Raw genomic sequence first — 21,925 nt, 5'->3', positions numbered from 1 at the left:
CGGGAGCGTGTGTCACCTCCTGTCTTTAGTTAAACGCGTGTTCCGCGTTGTTGTTTGTGCCGGTGTGGAGCGGGAGTTGGAGCTGGCTGAGACGCGCGTCCTCGCGCGTCTCTCCCTATTCGGCAGCGGCTTTTGCGCATGCCTGAAAGCTTTTGTTTACACGTCCTTAGAAGGCGTGTGTTCTTTCCTCAGCCGTCCGCTTTTGCCACAGACGGAGGAATAATTTAGTGCTCTCTCACGACGCCTGCCCTGTTCGTGCTGCCGCTTGAGCTCCCTGACGCCCTCTGTCTATTCTAAATCAAGGGTTGTATAAATTATAGCATAGGCTTTGCCTAGAGTGGCAGAATTCTTGCTTATGTTCAGTGCAAGTCCTCCCTCCACTTTAAATATATTGAATTTTGTTCAGGTTTTCCCTGAGTTCTTTGACTTGCACTAGGGGTACCACTCCCCCAATTTGGCTTTGCCTTGAAAGGTTTATAAAAACATGTCACTTTACCTTCCTGTGGGCTTTATTTGGTGGTTGTGTCACCATGGCAGATTATTATGATGAGGAAGGTGAGGATTACTAAGAGGAGGCTGCGCCGTCTGAGTCCCTTGATGATTATATGGGCCAAGCATTGTTTCAGGCAATTGCCCCACTGAAAAAGCATCTTTCAGATTATGCTGTCCAACAAGGTTGGGTGCCTCCTTCCTCTGGACGTAGTAAAAAATCCCCAAAGAACCCTCACAAGTCCAAGTTTGCAAAATTGGCCAAAACTCTCTCTGCTCCTTCATCGAGGAAACGGACTGTACCTGCACGTTCTGACCCACCGTCCGACACAGATGATGGGTCATCTTCTTCCACCACGTCCTCTGAGCCTGCTAAGCATCCCCCATCCAAGAAGTTTCGTAAGGAGCACTATGTAGATGCGCCATCTTCGCCTAAGGTATTGACATTTAATCCTGCTGACATAATTCATCCTAATTCCTCTGCTTGGTTGCCATACCCCGAGGTGGCAGAATACATCCAGTCCCATATCCGTACCCCTTTTGAAAAAGATGTGCGAGCTCGTTTACGCTCGGAATGCCCTCGCCCTGACCTTACGGACAAGCTAGCTTCCACGCCTGATGTTGACCCTACCATGGTCACATACATGCGCAAGTACTCTTAGGACCCTACTAAGGGTTTAGATCGGTCGTGGCGTTCATGCCAGGACAAGCTTCTAGATTTGTTGGGCCCACTCACAAAGGTGCTGGACTTGGGTTACAGGGCAAAAGAGTCTGGCGTTCTCATTGACCCAGATGAGTTAATTGGTTGGTCCCAGCGGGCAGTCTGTTTTCTGGGTAATGCTAATTGTGCCTTGTCGGCGGAGCGACGTCGCTCCATTTTAATGAAGCTCGATCCACGCCTCACTGATCTAGCTACTTCGGAATCTGGCTCCCAGGCTCAGGGTTTGCTCTTCGGAGCTCCTTTTCTCAAAGAGCTTACTAAGTTTGTTTCGACCTTTAGCGGTCTTGATAAGGCTCAAGCGAACTTGAGACGGGCCTTCCGCCCGGTTTTCGGCAGGGCCGGACGAAGGGGACGTTCGTCCGGCCATGGGTCAGACCAGCCCGCTCAACGGGGGAATAAGTCCCACAGGGGAGGTCAAGGCAACTCCTCCAACAAATCTTCATTCTACCCTTCAAGAAAAGGCAAAGGGCAGTATGGCAAAGGCGGTTACAACGGTAACCAAGGAGGACGTCCAGATTCTTCCGCGTCAGGTGAGCTTGATTCTCGCTTCCAATGTGATTTTGGGGGGCAGGATTCAGTTTTTTCTGCACACTTGGCGTTTGATCTCAAACGATGCCTGGGTGCTGGAGACGGTGCAAGGGTACAAAATAGAATTTTACTCTCGCCCTCACCAACATCTCAGGCCACGCCCTCTTGTTTTTTCCCGACCAGATCAGGAGGTTATCTCCACAGAAATATCTTCCCTGTTGGCCAAAGGGGCCATAGTTCCAACGTCTCCTCATCCCCAAGGTTTCGTAAGCAACGTTTTTCTCGTAGAGAAAAAAGGCCGAGGGTCTCGTCTAGTACTCAACTTAAAAGACTTCAACGGTGGCGTAGTCTATCGTCATTTCAAGATGGAGGGCATCCATCTTCTCAGAGACCTTCTACAGGAGGGAGATTGGATGGTTCGACTGGATCTAAAGGATGCCTATCTCTCAGTCCCAATTTATGCTCCTCATCGTCGCTATCTTCAGTTCCAATGGATGGGCTATTGGTACGAGTACAAGGTCCTTTCTTCCGCTCCATGGTGCTTCACGAAGCTCCTTCGTCCTGTGATGGAGTTCTTGAGATCACGCGGAGTTCGGTTAATTGTCTACCTGGACGATATTCTCCTCTTGGCTCAGTGTCCTGTTCTTCTTCAATCACATTTGCAATGGTCCGTGGATCTTCTACAGTCTTTGGGTTTTCTAGTCAATCCCCTAAAGTCAAATTTTTCTCCATCTCAAACTATGGATTTTCTGGGCTTTCAAATAGATTCAATCTCATGTCAGTTACTTCTGCCAGGTTAGAAGATCAGATCAATCAAGAGGGACTTGAGGTTACTTCTCGCTCAACAGTCAGTCTCTTTGCGCTCAGTGGCTCGGATTGTGGGTCTTCTATCATCTTCCATCCAAGCGATTTTCCCGGGTCCATTACATTATCGTGCGCTTCAGCGCCTCAAGATCCGTCACCTCCAGAAGGGTCTTCGGTACTCAGATCATGTCCCTCTTTCCGAGGAAGCCCGGGCAGAGATGATGTGGTGGCTGGACCACATGGAATCCTGGAACGGCCATGCGCTCTTCGGGAGGACTCCCGATGTTGTGATAGAGTCAGATGCGAGCATCTGGAGTTGGGGAGCCCGCTGCGGTTCGGTGTCGACAGGGGGTCGTTGGTCTCCGGAGGAATTGTCCCTTCACATCAATTGCCTGGAGCTTCTGGTGGGCTCTTTCGCGATTCGATGTCTCTCTCCTCTCCAAACGAATTGTTGCATTCTTCTCAGAATGGACAATGTCTCGGCAGTTCGTTATGTGAACAAACTGGGGGGTACCAGATCCAAACTTCTCTCAGAAATTGCGAAGGATTTTTGGCACCTTTGCTTGGATCGCAAGATCACGATTATTGCCGAATATCTGCCGGGCTCCCACAATCTGATTGCGGACTGGAACTCTCGCCATCTGCGAGATTACAGCGATTGGAGGCTTCATCCTCGGATATTTCGCAGGTTGTCCCAATTTTGGGGGACTTGTCATCTGGACCTTTTTGCCTCCCGACTCAACACTCAGGTTCCCCGGTTCTACAGTTGGAGACCAGATCCGGAAGCTCTAGCCACGGATGCATTTCTACAGGTCTGGCCTCCTCTGCTATGCTATGCGTTTCCGCCGTTCCTCATGATTCCCCGAGTTCTAGCCCGGGCCCGTCTTTTCTCTTCGGAGCTCATTCTAATCACCCCTCTTTGGAGGGCTCAAGCATGGTTTCCGGTTCTTCTGGAGATGAGTTGCTCGACGCCGCTCCTCCTTCCACATGTATGGAACCTGTTGATGGACCCTCTTCGGGAACCTCACCCTCTTGTAATGTCGGGCCAGCTCAATCTAGTAGCGTGGAGAATTTCGGGGAACGCTGGAAAATCCAAGGCTTATCGGGAGACGCTACCAGATTCATCAATGAGGCTTGGGCCCCCAACACACAAACGCTATAAATCAAGTTGGAAGCTTTGGTGTGATTGGTGTTCACAGCGGTCGGTGGATCCCGTTTCAGCGGATCTCACTTTGATCGTTAACTTTTTGGCTTCTATGGCATCCTCTGGGCTAGCTTACAGAACGGTTAATAACTTTCGTTCTGCGATTTCTGCAGGTCATATTCCTGTGGATGGTAAACCAGCGGGAGAACATCCCCTAATCTCGAAATTGTTGCGGGGAATCAGGATGGTAAAACCTCCTAGCCCCAAGTATGTTGCCCTTTGGGATGTTTCTATTGTTTTGTGTTTTCTGTCTGATTGGCCTTCCAATACTCTCTTATCCCGCAAACAACTCCCAGCTAAGCTGACTATGCTCTTGTGTTTGGTTGCTTGTAAAAGAGTGTCTGATGTGCGGGCTTTGGATCTCTTTGTCATTTCAAAGCGAACTAAATGTAATACAGCTGCGGTTTCTTATCCTTGTTTTCCTCACAACCCTCAGATGTGTGTAGTCCAATGCCTAAAGGATTTTGAGGTAAGCACTGCACCTTTTCGTTCTGATCCACAAGGTCAATTGCTTATTGCTTTACAGAAGCCTTTCAAGCCTGTTTCTCCAGCTACGTTGGCACGTTGGTTACGGTGGCTCATGCAAGAAGCGGGCATTGATATCTCCCTGTTTGGGGCCCATTCTGCAAGAGGAGCTATGGCTTCCAAGGCTTTTTCCATGGGTGCTAGTCTTCATGATATCATGAGGGCTGCGGATTGGTCATCTGAGTCTGTTTTCAAAACTTTTTATTTTAAACCAATTGTAGATGTTGCATCTGTTGTGGTGGCGAAGCTTTAAACAAGCATAATCGGAGCCTCCGTCCTGCCATAGAATTAAAAATGTGCTAACATTCGTGCCAAGAATTTTCAATTCTATTAAGGACAGGAGGCGAGGATTATCCCACCCTTTCATTTATTGTATTTCTATTTACTTACTGCATTTATGCTGTACAATACTGTTTGCTGTTTATGAAATGTTTCCCACCCTGTCCTGAATTCTGTATTCAATTCTTTGGAGTACAGTTTTTACGGCTTCTGTTTCACTTCTTCCAGGCTCCGACCTTAAATAAAGTGTGCCGCGACTTTATTCTCCTGGTTGGTCTGTTGCTGTTCCTATGGCTCTGGGAGATTCCTTCCCCTCTTCAACCGGACGCTGACCTCTCCGGGGAACGCCATTGATGGATTGTTTGAGTTTTCCGTTTGATCTTTTACTAACTGACTTTGGACAAAGAAAGAGGAAGTGTTCACCTCTATGACCCTTTATATACTCTCACATACTCTATGGTTACCCAGGGTTTATGGGTAATGTAGTTTATTTCTTTACTGTGTACTGATTGGCTGCTGTGTTTTCAGTAAAGAAATCGAGAAAGCATAATCCTCGCCTCCTGTCCTTAATAGAATTGAAAATTCTTGGCACGAATGTTAGCACATTTTTAATTATTAATCATGAACTTTAAAATGTTCCATCTCTCCCAGTGCTGGAAGTGGGGAAAAGAAAATGTAGGGGAACTGTAGGCGGCATTCAGAGGGCGGGAATAACCTGAGGATTTGGTCAGTGGGCAGAGTCAGAGGTGTTACCTGTAATAGCAAAACATCTCAATTTTTAGTATTTGTTTGGCATTTCACTGACCAGTTACAGTTTATTACACAATTTAATTCAATCAACGGATATACATGCTTATTTAAGGTTTAATAGGAGTCATTGACATTAAAATACATTCTCAAACTGGGATACGTTTCCAATCATAGAATCACAAGCCTTGTCTCCGAGCCATGGAGTTTCTGTCTTCAGCACGTCTCCCTTTTACCACAAGACATAATTACGGCTTTCCATATTTGGCACATAATACATCATCTGCTGCATAATCTGACGATTTTAACTAGTAAATTGTTTGCAGCTCAAACGGATCAAAAGTTACTAAAATATGTGACCAAGTGGATGGCCCTTTGCAAAGGCTGACTGAACACTTTTCTCACTGCTGCATTTCTATATTCAACTGGTACTAATAAGGAAAAATCTTTGCAGTAACTGTTAGCATGTGTAAACATGTCAAAATAATAAAGTATCAGAAAATATACCGCATTACGCTGCAGTCTTTTTTTGCTGCATAATTTAGTCAACACTGCAGCATAATTTTGTCCTCCGTTGCTGCATAATTCCATTGGCCCCAAAGCAGGTGGCACATCTACAAGTGCTAGTGCATAAAGCAGAAAGACCATGAAGTTTGCAAAGGTTGGGGCAAATGTACAAGGAAGTGGTGGAGTGAGGCAGCGTTAAGGCTCATTAAGTGGCTTAACACTGCCTTGTAGAAAAAGGCAAAGCCCCTATAGCCATGGAAACGACACAAAAAGTGACGTTCCCGTGGCGATAGGGGCTTGTACATATGCCCCTTAGTTTGATGTGCGTGCAAATCCTGCGCTGCCGATCCCTGGTGAGTTACACTACTACTGGTGAAACAAGGCCAGAGGAGGTACCAAAGGGTGAGGCGGACTCTCCTTAATGGTCCTGTGACCTCAGTGACAGAGTCACTGCTGCTCTAGGGTGTGCTGCTTCATAGGCCTGCCCACAAGACTGGAGGTGAGCCTCAGTATGGATTGTGGTGGACAGGCCTTCAAAGTTAACCCACACTTGCCACCGCCAGGGGCTAGGATCCACCTGCTGCTGCTAAGACACCAGGGCTTCCAAAGTCTGTCAAGGCCTTCTCAGGTCTAGCATGGGAATGTGCTTTCTCAGGAGAGTGGTCTGGTGGACTGGTCATGAAGGCTGAGCCTGGTTCCCAGTTCCGAATTCGGCAGCTCTGACCATAGTGCCACATCCTCTCCCACACTAAAGACGTTACTGCCTCGCTGAGAGAACCTCGCACTGCCTTCAGCGCAGCTAAAACACAATATTGCCCGCCTAAACACCTGGATGTGACTCAATTCAAATGATGCACTAGGCAAGGGCAATATGCTGTCTGAAGAAATAGTGTATAGAATAGAATAGTGAGGTGGGGGTATCTGTAAAGAAAGAGGGCGAGAGAGCTTTTTGAGGTAGAGGGGTTGAGCTGAAATGGAGGCTGTGCTCTAGAGAGACAGGTGTTTGTGTGAGAGTCAGGTCAGGAGGTTGTGGAAAAGTAAATTTTGCCATGTTCTGTGTCCCTACGTGTCATCCATCATATGTTATGTGTGCATGATTAAATATGCATATGCATTCCCCATGTTCGATTCAAGACGCAATTATAGTTGTGTCCACCTCTAGTATGTCAGTTTCCAGTTCTCGTGAATACTACGTATATCAGGCCTATGTAAAGCTACGTTGCCACGTTTCTCAGTGTGCACGTTATTCCATTGTAAAGTCCCCGTTTCTAGGCCTCAAAAGGGCCCGGACATCAGATTCAGCTCCTGTCTCCTGAAACTTCGCTGAGGAGCGATACAGCCCCCACCTGTATCCTCGACCCTTCACTTACTTCCTGCCTCGCAGTGCCCGGCTCACCCTGGCTCAGCCTCTGAGTCTGCCAAGAATATGTTATGATTCCAGTTATCAGTTCAGTCCTCCTTCTCTGCATTCCTAAAGCTACTGAATCGCATCGATAGTTTCCGTCATTGTCTAGCCTTCACGTCTCCACGTTAGAGAAATACTGCATTTAATGGTCATTTAATATTCTTCATCACGCACTACATGTAGAATAATGCATGGTCCAGTCTTAGAATCAAGTTAGCCTTTCCCCTCCTAACTTCTAGTTTATATCAACATGTTCTCTAAACATCAGATACTAGATACTGCTTAGGTACATGTCGCCCTGACTCTCCAGACTTCAGTCTCTGCTCCTAGCACAGAGTTCATAGCCCCCAGCTTCTCCTAGTGATACGTCATTGCTAGTTTGCGCGCACCATCAGGTTAGAGGTCCCGGCTCCTTAGGTAGCCCCCTCCATGGTTTCCGCCCCATTCATGACATATTCTGTTACGTTTGCATCACATGTCTATGTATACGCCCTGTTACACCTCTTCTCACCCTTATCTTTCGCGACTGCTACGCGTCACACCTTCTGCTCCACCCACTGCTACGCCTATTGCAATGTAATGCTATGTGTTTGCGTTATGTATATATGCTCATGCACTGTTATTAAAAAAGTCATCCTTTTCCTTGTCCCGATCCTGACACCAGCAGCGCTGCTGGGCCCTGCCATCCTATTCCTACGCAGGTTGTCCTGTTCCTGTCCTTTATGCTGTAATAAACCTGCAAAACTCCTACTACCTCGAATTTTGACTCTTATTTATTGAGCTATCTGTTATTCATTTATGCATTCAAAAATAGGGTATTATTTATTTATTTACCACATAATGGCGCCCGAACAGGAACTTGCCCTTTCCCCACGCGTCGGTGAAGCCACGCCGACCCCCTGACCCTCTGCAGTCGTGACGGAACTCTTCTGCGCACCGGCAGATATTTCTGCTTCAAGTATCCCTCAGGCCCACGGAGGAGACGGAGGAGGCGGTCCAGCATCCAAACGAGACGGTGGAGGAACGCGGCGAGTCCCGACCAGAGCCCAAGCCGAGAGTTCAAGGTCCGAGGTATCCGGAGGCCCACCCGTAACAGAAGTCCGAAGTTCGTCCGTCCGACGTCCAAGCAGTCCCGTCCAGTCTGAGGCCTTCCGTTCTTGCTGCCCGGTGAGTACCGTTACTGGGGTGGTATCTAGACAGGGTCAATTTAATTGACTCTGGTCCGTGGGTTGGTGGTACACAGACCCACAAACGAAGTGTCCACTTCGGTGGATGCGGGTCCTGACGTGTCTCTTTATGAGACCGGTAAGTTTCGTACTGTTTCAGCAGTGCATCTAGTTCCTGTTCTAGTCAGTTCTGTTCTCGAGAAAATTCATGTATTCTGTGTTCCGTATTCCAGGTAGTATTCTGTTCGAACTGTTATTTTTAAATGTTCTTCATGTATTTTAATGTCGTGGTATGAATGGGGAATAAGTATCGTGTTTATTGTGTATTGTATTGTGTCTAGATTATAGTTCAGTCATGCCGCTCTTTTCGAAATTACGTCAGTTAAAAACCAGAAAGGGTCTGCTGGAAGCAGCAGTTCCAGTTCCGCCTAGGGACAGTCCAGGTCATTTTATGTATCAGAAACATGGCATAAGCGCCATATTGTATCTAGATTTATGGGTAGAGTATACCAAACAGTTAGAAGAAAAGTATAGATGGCCCGTATCGGGTACATGGGATGCCGAATGCATCATGCGAGTAGAAGAAGCATTATGGAAAAAGAAAGCCAGACAGTCACAGAAAGATGCCATCGAGTTATGGCGCAAAGAAGCTCATAAAAGAACTGAAAAGGAAATCAGAAAGTCAGAATTAAGTAGAGAATCCTTAGAACGAGCACAAGAAAAAGAACTAATCGAGATAGGTGAACAAGTCAAAGCCGAACAGTCACACAGACAGAGGCATGCCCTTATTAGGGGTATGTATCCTCTCCTTGCCGAGGGCTTGCCAAAAGCGACCCCAGAGGCATCCAGTAATTTCCCGCCACCATTAGTTCCGACCAAGCTACGTCACAAACAGACCGCAGCTGATATTTTTATTTCGTCCTATTTGGACGACACAGTCCCAGAATATGCAAATCCTGTTCGCGCTCCGCCAGTCCCTGTAAATCAGGCACTTCCCGCTCCTCCAGACACCGGAGTACCTGTTACGGTACCCCCGGTCCAGCCCGCCATACAAGTCCAGCCTACATTTCCATTTCCCACTCTGCCAGGACGAAGAGCCTCAGTAGACGACTCTAGTTTAGGGGCCGCAGGGGGAGGTACTCCTCAAACCCCGCCGCCACACAAGCGTTTAACGACAGCCGAATTACATGCACAAGCGTCCCAGCGTACGCCCAGACATCAGACTGTAGCAGAAATAAGAAAATCCCTTGCCGAATGCGGCTATGATCCAGTCCCAGGCGAGGATAATATGGTTTTATATTCATTCCGCGTAAGAAAGGTGGCCGAGTATCTAGTCACCTTACCGAATATGAAAGAAGATCTAGACAGAATATATCGTTTCATCCGTACAGGGGATGATCCAGAAAGTATTAGCGAGGCCATGTCTCAAAGGAAAGCCGAGATCCAGCTCATGATATTAAAGTTTCTGATCAATTGTCTAATAAGAGAACAAGGTTACCCGTCTAAAGATCCGGCTGAAATGAGAACCCTGACAAGGTGGAGTGATAATATAGCCGAGGGTAAGCACAAGACCGTCGGTGCTATGGAGAGTATGTACAAGAAAATCCGTAAAGAAATAATAAAATTACACGAACAGCGTAAAGCAGCACAAGTAAGCGAGAAAGAAAGTAACTCTGATACTGAAGAGGTAGAGGACGAGAATCCCGCCAGAATAGCGTATGTAGGAAAATCTAGATTTCCAGATCGCCATTTACGCCTAGAACACAAGTCTATTTTTCATTCTCCAGCACCAGAACAAGGTTCTCTAGAACAAGTATTCCAAGCTACCGATCACATTCTGAAATCACGAATCGGTTACAGTGAGTTAAGTACCATGCATGAACAAGAACTAGCCCGATCAGCAGTCCGATGGATTACTGATTCTACCACTTTTCCAGACGAAATAGTGGCACAAATGTTCCTGAAAATGCCCCCAGCCGAACAACGACTGGTGGGTATGTATATGATTCAGCACCTCATTACATTGTATGAGGGTCAGCACTCTGATCCAGGCCCGTTACATGATGTCCTGAACGAGTTACTCCAGTATAGATGGAAAGGTCTAGGTACCGATTTAATTAGTGTCATTCTAGAACAGCGTCACAAATATAGAACGTTTTTGAATCCGCATTTTGTTCCTGCCTCACCCCCAGAAGGTAAACCATTTTACATGGAGAGACAGAATCCGTTACGAGAAGTCCACCCAGTCAGAGGAACGGGTGGCGAACTAGAACGAGTGTTTGTTTACACTCCGATTACAAAGATGGAACTCCTCGAGATGAAGAAATTAATTCCCTGTCATGACAAAGATCCAGCAGGGTTCCATAGAGAATTAAAAGACATGCTCCGTATGGGAGAATACACGTATCCAGATATAATTAAAATGTTAAAGGTTCTGCTGCCCGCAGGGGTGTATGAAAAGCTCAAGGAAAAAGAATGGGAGGTGGGGGAGAAAAAGATCGATTGGGCAGTTCTAGAAGCTGAAGACAAGGCACGAGTACCAGGTACCGGTCTCGGAGATAAATGTAAAGAATTACCAGAATTATTAATACAAGTTTTACCCAGATTATTGACAACTAGAAAAGAAGACTGGGATGCAATCTCAGCCTGTAAACAGAAACAAGACGAAGATATTAGTGATTTTTATTCTAGATTTGAAAAATGTTTTAGCATCAACAGTGGCCTCAAGACAAGTAGTGAGTCATACCCTCACCTTTTTGTTACTAAATTAGTCGAGAATTCAAGCCCACAAATTAAAAATCGAGTTTTGAAAGTCGAAAGTACCTGGCAAGCTAATACCCCGTCCCAGATGTTGCAGATGCTTCAATACCACCAGAATAGAATCAGAGAAGAACAAGAACACGAAAGAAAACGTATGAAAGACACGAAGATGAAAGTACTAGTTGCACAATCTGTTCCTCAAGACAGTCAGAAGAGGGGTCCGAATCAAGCCAGTCATCCTGCAGCTCCCGTTAAAGGGAACTGCAGTTATTGTAAACAGCCAGGTCATTTTATAAATGAGTGTGCAGTTCTGAAACACAACATAGCTACTGGTAAGACTAAAGAAAGACCACGTCCGCCTAGACAAGAACAAGTTTCACAGATTCCTCAGCCACAGAATGCGCCACAGACAGTTACAGCTCCGCAGCCTATCGCTGCAACACAGCACGTTACACAGCAGATGTACCAGTATGCACAGTCTGAGTATCCAGAGTACCAGCAGTATTCATGAAACAGCCTAGAGAGGGAGGTAGGCTTGCCTCTCATCGAGATACCTGTAGATCAAGAAGGTCCCTATGTTCACAGTCAAGTATTAGGGAAAGACAGAAAGTTTTTGATTGATACAGGGGCAAGTAGGACCACAATTAGTCACGCCGAAGTTCCAGGGGCTCCGCTCTCAGGCTCAAGAAATGTTTCCCTTGGATTTTCAGGAAAACCTATCGTAAATGAGATTTCAAAACCAGTTTCTCTAGAAGTAGGTCCATTGTCCCGCACTACTGATCTGTTACTTACTAAGTCATGTCCAGAAAATCTATTAGGCATTAAAACACTGAAAGAGTTGGGTGCAGTTATATGCTGTTCCCCAGAGGGAATACGATTGTTCCTACGTGACTTTAAGGGTCACTATGTATTACGAGATTTTGATTCAAGACTGTCTAATGTTCCGCAGCACTTATGGGCGCAAGGTCCAACTGATGTAGGTTACATGCAAATCACACCCTATCGTGTGACTCTCAAGCCAGGTGTAGTGTTACCACGAATCAGACAGTACAGATTGCCACCTGAGGCTGTAGCAGCCTTATCCAAAATTATTGACGAGCTCATGGCTCAAGGAGTGGTTGTAGAAACTGACTCCAATGTATGTAATTCTCCGATCATTCCAGTCATGAAACGTACTGATCCAAATGCACCCCCAGTATATCGATTAGTGATTGACCTACGAGAGCTTAATAAATGTATTATTCCGCAGTACCCAGTTGTCCCAGACATCTCTTCCCTATTAACGGCCATTGATTCCGAAGCCACGTTCTTCACTGTCATAGACCTCAAGAACGCATTTTTCAGTGTTCCTATTCATCCAGACAGCCAGTTCCTTTTCGGATTTTGTTTAAATGGAAGGAGCTATATGTTCACACGCGCTCCTCAAGGTTTCACAGAAAGTCCTAGTATTTACAGTCAAGCACTCAAGAGACAACTAGACAACATTCACATGCCAACTGACACTGCCCTGCTCCAGTATGTCGATGATCTACTGATCACAGCCCGTTCTGAACGTGCTTGCGAGCGAGCATCCCTTACAGTCCTGTATTTCCTAGCCGAGATGGGGCACAAGGTGTCCCCTTCTAAGCTTCAATTCTGTGTCCAGCAAGTGGTCTACTTAGGACACTTACTGTCCAAGAGGGGTAGACAGTTGACACCAGACCGTATCCAGTTAATAGCGGGTCTTCCTCAGCCCAAGACCCAGAAGGAGGTACGTGCTTTTATTGGCCTTACTTCTTATTGCAGACAATGGATTCCTCAGTATGCATTTCTAGCCAAGCCATTGATACAGTTAACGACACAGGAGGCAGCCGTATCGACTGTCCTCCCTTGGACATCTGAACATACACTTAGTTTCAATGAGTTAAAGAAAGCCCTATGCCAAGCTCCAGTTCTAGCGACACCGGACTACAGTAAGCCTTTTACACTTTTCGTTACTGAACGCGAAGGTACAGCATTATCTGTTCTCACACAAGATCAAGCAGGACAATACAAGCCCTGTGCTTATTTTTCGAGCACATTAGATCCTGTAGCCCAGGCTCTGCCTGCGTGCCTCAAGTCAGTTGCAGCCACAGTACTAGCTATCAGACAAAGTGATTCCATAGTCTTAGGACACTCCTTGACAGTACAAGTTCCACATTCCGTGGAAGTTCTTTTAAACCGAACACAAACTCAGCACTTGACAATTGCACGTTTAACAGGTTATGAATTGACACTGTTCCAGCCACACATAGAAATCAGACGCTGCAACATTTTAAATCCTGCTACACTGTTACCATCAGTTAATTCAAATCCAGCCACACATGAATGCGTGGAAGTAGTTAACATTACGACAAAGCCAAGACAAGATCTGACAGATACTCCGTTACCAGACCCCGACCTGACACTTTATGTGGATGGTTCATGTATGAGAACAAGTACAGGAGAACTAGTCGCCGCGTATGCAGTGACTACTGACACTGAAGTTATTGAAACACACCGTATTGATACCCTGTCCGCTCAAGCAGCAGAGCTAGTTGCTCTGACACAAGCCTGCATACACGCCAAGAACTTGAAAGTTAATGTTTACACAGATTCACGTTACGCATTCGGAGTTGTACACGACTTCGGAGTGCTCTGGCAGGAGAGAGGTTTCATGACTTCTCATGGAACCAAGATTCAGCATGGTCTCCTTATTCAAGCTCTGTTAGATGCCATACATTTACCGACATCTATCGCTATCATGAAGTGCAAAGCACATACGAAAGTTACTGACACCATTTCTCAAGGTAACGATCTAGCAGATCGCACAGCCAAGCTCACAGCACAGACTCTAGACATTCCAGTTAACATGACACACACTCCAGATCCGATTACATGCATGACAGTTAAGGACCCTACACAAGATGTCATAGATATCCAGTTACATGCTACTCCCGAAGAAATCAAGAAATGGTCCGAACAAGGAGGGGTCCAGACAGATCAAGGATGGTTAACAAAGGGTAGAGCCACATGGTTTCTCCCCGACTCTATGGTTCAAGTCATTATTAATACCGCACATAGTCCAGCACATTTAGGAGAAAAAGCCATGTTAGACAGTATCCAGAACATTTGGTTCAACAAGCATTTACGAGCTGCAGCCAAGCAGAAAGTCCGTACCTGTATGATATGTTGTCAGTTCAATCCAGGTAAAAGTGTCCCGGTGGAACAAGGTGGATTCCAGCCCCCTGACCACCCTTTTGAAGTCCTCCAGATGGATTATATTCAGATGGAGCGATGTCGAGGTTTCAAGTATGTCCTTGTAGTTGTATGCGCTTTGTCCAGGTGGACAGAAGCATATCCAGTCCCAGATTACACAGCCGCGACCACTGCCAAGCAGTTGGTTCGTGAGTTTTTCCCTCGTTATGGACTCCCTAGAGTCGTATATTCTGATAACGGTCAGCCATTCTCATCTGAACTCATGAAGCATGTTTCCCTTTTGTTAGGGTACCAGTGGAAGTTTCATTGTGTACGCCATCCTGAAGCAGCCGGTCTCGTAGAGAGACATAACCAGACTCTGAAAATCCGTATTGCAAAAGTGTGTAAAGAAAAAGGTGTGGACTGGCTAGTAGCTCTGCCAGTCGCTTTATTTTATATGCGCATGGTCGCACATTCCAGATCAGGTCTGTCCCCGTATGAGGTCGTATTCGGCCGCCCCCCAAATATGTGGGGTACTCCTAGACCCCGAAGTATTACCGATGTTTCAAGTAATATGCTGACAGATTACCTAGCTTCCTTGATGTCTGCCCTCAACTCATGTCGTTCACAGGTTGCCGCCGCATTTCCAGACAATACCGAGGTGGCACCGCATGAAATCGTTCCAGGATCCATGGTATTGGTGAGGAATTTCGACAGATCAAGTCCGCTGGAGCCTCGCTGGAAAGAGCCCCGACAGGTCCTCCTCACCACCCGTACAGCCGTGAAGTTGGAAGGTCGCAAAGGCTGGGTGCACCTTTCTCATGTAAAACAGTTTAATGGACTGAAACCCGTCTTAAAGAACATTTCCCAGGATTTGAAGGATTGCCAAAATATTGTTCTCAAGGACTGTCCCGCAAAAGACATTGCTACAAACCCTCCCCTGTTAGAGAAAACTCCGCAACAGGAGTATAAGTTAAAACTCCGGTCTAGTAAAATAAGTCAGTCAGTTTGATTGTCTAAGTCCTCCCCTAGGTGAAACGGTTAGACTGTTTCTGACATGTATAAAATAGACCCCCATAGTGAGAGAGTTAGTCAAAACTCAATTCGATGTATCGTTTTTCTATGTTTCATATTGTTTCTCAGCATTATGATTTCCTGCACCAGTTATGCATTTTTCTTGTATTTCCCAGTTCTTCATGTAAATAAATGATTTCAAAAGAGAGGTGAACCAAACGAGGCAGAAGCGCGGCGCCACGATTTTAAAGAACATATCCAGTTCCGGCGAGGCCCCTAATATATGCCCGTTTGAAGCGAGTTTTAATAGCGTTGCAGATATCGTGTTTTAAAATAAACTGAACGTAAGAAAAAGACCAGACTAATCGGAAGACTAAGGAATATCACCACTAGAAGCCTTAAAGAAAACATAGAGGCGAAAACAGCCAGCGACCTCATAGTGATTGTCCAGGAATGACGCAATTGGCGCCCAATACCCACCTTTTAAGAAACTGAGTGAAATCCTTTCGCCTATGTTTAGGGAAAGTGAAGTCTTTCTTGTACGGAAAACCCCTACTAAGAAGTCCTGAGGAAGGTGCCACATTACCAAGTGCAAAGCACCGAAACGCGTCGACGCATTTCTATATAGAAGAATCCATTTCTAGCTCAAACACACTGGATGTACATGTATTACTGTTGCATGTGTGTTATAATGTACATGTCATTTTTAGCTAGTGGATCTAGAAATCAATAGTGGTAAAAACATCAAAGTGCCACCGTTTTAAAGGGGTCCTTTTTCTTTTTCCTTTTTTCTGTATTTACAGGTGTTGTCTTAAGTAACAAAATCTTTGTGTCTATGATGTGCAATATAATATGAATGTACTTATATACTGTATAGTTTTATATTGTCCACTGATATTTTGCTGATTAACTTTTATTTTTCAGGGAAAGTTCCTTTGAAATCTTAAATGTGTGTATTTTTTATTGAAAACTATTGCTTTATTTTAATAAAAATCTAGATTGTTAACAAATATTTTTCTTTGTGGGAATCATTATATAAACCTTTTCCCTTCTAACGGTGATCTATAGCAACCGGTAACCCAGGTGCTGTGGAGGAACCGTACGGGTATAGATACCACGGGCTAACTAACACACCCCAGGGATTTCTCTTTGACTTCATGTAAATAAGTCTGCTAATGCTACAGTAGAGCACACGTTTAGTGATCTGCCTCCTCATGAACTCTCTTACCGCCTCGCTATGCGAAATAACTCATTCATCCGCATGTTACATTACTCACACCAGTCCAGCAATGCCACTAATTGTTGGGTGTGTGGTCGACTCCCCCCTTTCCAGACACCGAAAGGAGTTCTGCCACTCTTTCCTTATCCATTTTCACATAATGGTTCGTGTGGAGCATGGTCCACGTTAACGTCATCCTCAACAGATATGTCTTTTCTTAACAGTACATGTTTCCCAGACAAGCAAGGTCTCCCTCACCGAACAGGTTTAGATCTAGAAAATGAAGTGTATAATTTAGGTAACTATTCTTCGAATTTCATGGTCCTGAATGTTCAGTCTGATACTACTCCAGACTTACCTGCTATTTCAGTATTACCAGTCAAAGGTGAATTATGTGTCCGTAATTATGGTTCTGTACATGTAGGACATAGTGATTGTACTACTATTGTCAAGTATAGTGACAGTGGGAAATCTATTTTCAAAGCTTCACGTCATTCTTATTTTATTTGTGGTCAAACTGCATATGTTCGTCTGCCCCTCGGTTGGGAGGGAACCTGTTACATTGCCTTCCTACTGCCACCTGTTTTCCTAGCCCCACCTGATTATCATAGAAACACACATCTAGTACACGTTAGACATAGAAGGGAGTCCCCAATTGTCGATTATACTGAAACTGCTCTAGAACAGTATACAGATTTCAACAGAGGTTTCTTCTTCTTTATAGGACCTATCCAGAATAGTAAGCTAATCCGTAGGTTAACAAGAACTCTTGAAGCTGTGGTAAATGAGACTGCCTCTGCTCTAGGTAACTTAACCGAAGAGCAATCTGCTATGAGATTTGTCGTTTTACAGAATCGTCTCGTCCTTGACGTCATACTGGCCGATAGGGGCGGGGCCTGTAGAGTCATCGGATCTAGTTGCTGCATTTTCATTCCAAATAACGCGCCGTCTGTTTATTCAGCTATAACCAGACTCCATAAAATTGCCCATCTGTTACACCAAGATCCAGGCACCTGGACATGGTCCGGTTGGTTCTGGAATATAATTTCCGCATGGGGATGGAAAGTATTGTCCTTCCTAGGTATTGCAGTAGCGATCATATTCAGCTGCTGTCTCTGTATACAATGTGGCCCTGCGATTTGCGGCATTTGTGCTACCTCTTGTATTCCTAGTCCCAAGCCCCGTTCTAAATCCCGTTCCAGGATAATTCGAGACGAGCAAATGATACTGTATGAAATGATAGATGGTATCATGAATATTGATGTTTCCTGATGGAAACGTAGTGACAAGGAGGGAATGTGGAAAAGTAAATTTTGCCATGTTCTGTGTCCCTACGTGTCATCCATCATATGTTATGTGTGCATGATTAAATATGCATATGCATTCCCCATGTTCGATTCAAGACGCAATTATAGTTGTGTCCACCTCTAGTATGTCAGTTTCCAGTTCTCGTGAATACTACGTATATCAGGCCTATGTAAAGCTACGTTGCCACGTTTCTCAGTGTGCACGTTATTCCATTGTAAAGTCCCCGTTTCTAGGCCTCAAAAGGGCCCGGACATCAGATTCAGCTCCTGTCTCCTGAAACTTCGCTGAGGAGCGATACAGCCCCCACCTGTATCCTCGACCCTTCACTTACTTCCTGCCTCGCAGTGCCCGGCTCACCCTGGCTCAGCCTCTGAGTCTGCCAAGAATATGTTATGATTCCAGTTATCAGTTCAGTCCTCCTTCTCTGCATTCCTAAAGCTACTGAATCGCATCGATAGTTTCCGTCATTGTCTAGCCTTCACGTCTCCACGTTAGAGAAATACTGCATTTAATGGTCATTTAATATTCTTCATCACGCACTACATGTAGAATAATGCATGGTCCAGTCTTAGAATCAAGTTAGCCTTTCCCCTCCTAACTTCTAGTTTATATCAACATGTTCTCTAAACATCAGATACTAGATACTGCTTAGGTACATGTCGCCCTGACTCTCCAGACTTCAGTCTCTGCTCCTAGCACAGAGTTCATAGCCCCCAGCTTCTCCTAGTGATACGTCATTGCTAGTTTGCGCGCACCATCAGGTTAGAGGTCCCGGCTCCTTAGGTAGCCCCCTCCATGGTTTCCGCCCCATTCATGACATATTCTGTTACGTTTGCATCACATGTCTATGTATACGCCCTGTTACACCTCTTCTCACCCTTATCTTTCGCGACTGCTACGCGTCACACCTTCTGCTCCACCCACTGCTACGCCTATTGCAATGTAATGCGTTTGCGTTATGTATATATGCTCATGCACTGTTATTAAAAAAGTCATCCTTTTCCTTGTCCCGATCCTGACACCAGCAGCGCTGCTGGGCCCTGCCATCCTATTCCTACGCAGGTTGTCCTGTTCCTGTCCTTTATGCTGTAATAAACCTGCAAAACTCCTACTACCTCGAATTTTGACTCTTATTTATTGAGCTATCTGTTATTCATTTATGCATTCAAAAATAGGGTATTATTTATTTATTTACCACAAGGTAGAGGAGTAGGTGGTAGAGAAAAGGGGTGTAGAGGTGGGTAAATATAGGTAGCCATAAAAGAAAGATATTTATAGAGGTGAAGGAAAAGAAGCAGAATTTGAACAAGAGAAGAGGTAGTGAACCAAGGACAAGGTCAATTTAGACATTAGATAGTGAGAGAGACAGAAAAAGTGGTGGGGTACAGAGGTGGGATACTGAGGGAGATGTAAGGTAGAGAGATAAATGAGCTAGAGAGGTAAGAGGGAGTTGTGCAGTAGAATACCAGCTGAGAGGGGTAGTGAGAGGTAATGAAGTACACATATAGAGGAAGAGATAAAGAGGTGAGGTAAAGTTAGAGATGTCGTTGTGTGAGAAGTAAAAGAGATGGAGGAAAGCCATCAGGGGGTCGGTTGGGAGAAGAGCAATGCAGAGAAAGTGATGAGATAGAGTGCTGAGTAGAGAGAGGATCTCAAAGGTGATAGAGACAGATTTTGGCAAAGACAGCAATAGAGGGGCAAAGTTATGAGAAAGGTAGGGGATATGAAGTTGAGTGAAGTTTTTTTGAGTTAATTGGGAGAGGTTAGGTAGACAGAAGCGAGGTAGAGCCAGCTGAGCTAGAAAGAGAGGATCGAGATTTATAAACAAAATGACAGCTAGAGAGTGAAGCTAAGAGTGAAGGTTAAGGTAGAAGAGGTGAGATGAAGCAAGGAGAGAGAAATTACAGACAACGTTTATTTTTCAGTTTAGTTTATTTTAGTTGCTGAATGCTTCAGGGTGCGAATTGAGGAACTAGGAGTCTTTTTTGTTATTAGTGGGAGGGCTCAGGATACTACTGCTGTTTATTGCTCATTCGTTGCTGTACAACATCAGCTTCCATCCCTGCTGACCTCATCGGTTCTCTGAAAAATGAAGAAAGAAAAGACCAAGCCATTGCCCTTGCAAAGAGAACAATGCTACAGGCCTTTGTAAATGCAGATGGAGAAATCACAGAGTCTTTCCGCAAGTGAATGAGGCTTTCTGAGCTTTGGAAATGTGGTTATTAGTAGTGGTAAATATATCTCTACCACTGGCAATAAGGCCACTAACTCAATCTAGGGCTTAGAATAGGTCTCGGAAAAATAGTCCTAAGCTCAGCCCTTGGTAATAAGGGTGCGAGCAGGCTGGCTTAACTTCAGAGACAGGCACTGTTCCCAATAACCTGCGCACCCGCGCACGCATTGAAGGCACCCCAAGCGCGCAGTGCTCATTATTTAGCACGCACATTCTGAGACTGTTCGTCCGCTTTTAGCAAGCGAGCTGCGCGAAAACCCGTGATTTTCTGTTCGCGTTCACGTGCAAATGACCCTTGCACTTGCTCTATTCCTTTCCTGCCAGTGCACCGGAGCGGGGCTGATTGTGGGCCAATTAGTTAGTATTCATATTAATTGCAGCTCACATGGGCTGCAATTAATATGAATACTACCTCAATGGCCCTCAATCAGCCCCGCAGCGGTGCACTGTTAAGAAAAGAAAAACTGAGTTTCAAACACGATGTGTGCTTTAGCACACGCGGTGTTTGACACTGTGATTTTCTTTCCTTAACAGTGCACAGAACTCGGGACTGCAGATGCTGGGCTTCGTGCTGGCGCTGCTGGGCTGAATCGGGCTGATCGTGCCCACCATCCTGCCCCAGTGGCAGATGAGCTCCTACGCCGGGGACAGCATCATCACGACCATCGCCGTCAACCAGGGGCTGTGGATGAGCTGCGCCATCCAGACCACAGGCCAGATGCAGTGCAAGGTGTAAGACAGCATCCTGGCGCTGTCCGGTTCTCTAGAGGCCACGCAAGCACTTATGGTGGTTTCATTGTGGTGTCCGCTGTGGGCATGAAATGTACCAAGTGTGGTGAAGACGACAAGGTGAAGAAGACGCGCATCGCGTCTTCCTGCTGGGAGGTCTGGCTGCTCTGGTTGCATGATCATGGTACGGCAACACGATTGTGCAGGACTTCTACAACCCCTTCACCCCGGTCAACACCAAATATGAGTTTGGATCTGCAATCTTCATTGGCTGGGCAGGGTCGTTGCTGGTGGCCCTCGGCGGTGCTCTGCTCGCTTGCTCTTGCCCAAGGAAGTCTGGGTACACAGGCCACAAGTAACCTAAATCGAAGGCAGCGAAGGCACAAGTGCTTTTGCAATACCTTGTGTCTCATAATGCAGATGTTGCAGATGGTCATATGGTTGGATAATGCCTTCAGGATTGGGTTATATAAATGAAAATGCGAGACATCAGCTAAACATGCATGTGTGCTCCATACAGTCCATGAGCATCAGTACATTAATAGATTAATAAAGTGGAAATGCGTGTGACTACGAGGAAAATGTATCTGATTAAAAGCCCTGAAGTTACATTAGAGCTCATGGACAGAGGGATAGCCAAACATTAAGACTGCAAGAGAGAGGAGTGGGGAATAAAGGGACAAGTGTAAACATGAGAGAGGGATACATATAGAGACGAGATGTAATGAGAAACGTGTTAAGAAGACAGAGATGAGAAATAGAAAGGAAGAGGTTCGAAAATATTAGGAGTAGTATGAAGGCCTGAGGGAGAAATTAGATAAAAAGTGAAGGATAAAGAGACACGAGAGGATAGGAATTGACATGTCCTTCAAAGGAATATAGAGATTCTGAATAATAGTTGGTGACAGCGAGCGACATCAAGAAATTAACTTTGAGGACAAGACGGAAAACCATGCTCCATTCCATTTGTAGGTTTGCCCCACTCTCTATAGTTCGGTCTCTTCTCCCCCGTACTTGCTCCAGGATTAGGCACTTTGTTACAGGGCGAAGGAGGCTCTGGTGTCTCCTTGCTGACTTCTCCCACCAAATTGT

General features: G+C 45.6%; 1 pseudogene; it reads left to right on the top strand.

Annotated features, from left to right (window-relative positions):
• The first annotated feature begins 1,575 nt into the window (after window positions 1-1,575).
• On the top strand, window positions 1,576-21,192 carry LOC144769328 (claudin-7 pseudogene; annotated as a pseudogene).
• Window positions 21,193-21,925: the final 733 nt, after the last annotated feature.

Source organism: Lissotriton helveticus, chromosome 7 (assembly GCF_964261635.1).
Source record: "Lissotriton helveticus chromosome 7, aLisHel1.1, whole genome shotgun sequence".
Classification (NCBI taxonomy): Eukaryota; Metazoa; Chordata; class Amphibia; order Caudata; family Salamandridae; genus Lissotriton; species Lissotriton helveticus.
This window is presented reverse-complemented; position numbering and strand designations above follow the sequence as displayed.